Source organism: Oryzias melastigma, linkage group LG10 (assembly GCF_002922805.2).
Source record: "Oryzias melastigma strain HK-1 linkage group LG10, ASM292280v2, whole genome shotgun sequence".
Taxonomy (NCBI): Eukaryota; Metazoa; Chordata; class Actinopteri; order Beloniformes; family Adrianichthyidae; genus Oryzias; species Oryzias melastigma.
Genome location: NC_050521.1, coordinates 10,329,773 through 10,330,537, shown reverse-complemented (window position 1 = coordinate 10,330,537; position 765 = coordinate 10,329,773). Strand labels below are relative to the sequence as shown.

The 765-nt window shown below is 40.5% G+C and overlaps 1 long non-coding RNA gene across 1 annotated transcript in view; it reads left to right on the top strand.

Moving 5' to 3' along the window:
* The window catches only part of LOC112153123, a 13,920-nt gene that overhangs the window by 8,991 nt on the left and 4,164 nt on the right, over positions 1-765 (top strand). The gene's annotated exons all lie outside the window — the stretch shown is intronic.

The window sequence follows — 765 nt, the reverse complement described above, 5'->3', positions numbered from 1 at the left end:
TTAAATTTTCTGGTTGTTTGAAATTTTTGGAGGATGCTCTTCACTCGCTGTCCATAAAAGATCAGGGAATAAACTGAAAATGGAGCACATACATCTAATATTATTTTATAATACTCCTCAAACTGTGTTTTTAGTCATGATAATCAGTTCTTACTGAATTATTTGATTTCAAATGGAGCATTTTTGGGCTTGATAATAATTAATTCTTTCTATTATTGGAAAATGTTCTTCTTTGGTTCCGTTTTCTCCTGATTTTAGAGTAAACACCTAAATGTTGACATTGATTTATTTCTTGATAGGATGGGGGTTGGAGAGAAGTTGTGCTGTATTCTGTTTAATGGCATGTCTTCCCCTGGCATCCCGCGTGTGTTTGTGTCATTGTGTGGATGTGTGTGAATTCTTTGAGATGAGGAGTGTACGCCTGTATCCAGGGGCCTCCCCCCCAACACACACACACACTTCTCTCCTTGCTTTGGATACTATCATCATCCAAAGCTGTCTCTCTCATGACACACAGATACACACTCTTCCTGTCTCTCTCTTGGTTTCTCTCAGTGTTGCTCGTCATGCTTCCACTTTGAAGTCATTGGATCCCCCCCCCCCCTCGTTGTGTGTGTGTGTGTGTGTCTATGTGGCTTTGAAGCACTAACATTATGTGAATAGTTCCTCTAATGCCTGCTTCCTTGTACCTTACTCTTCCTTTTCAGCTTGTGCAGGAACGGTCTCCTGCTTTGGAAACGACGTCCATAAATTACAACTTGTCAA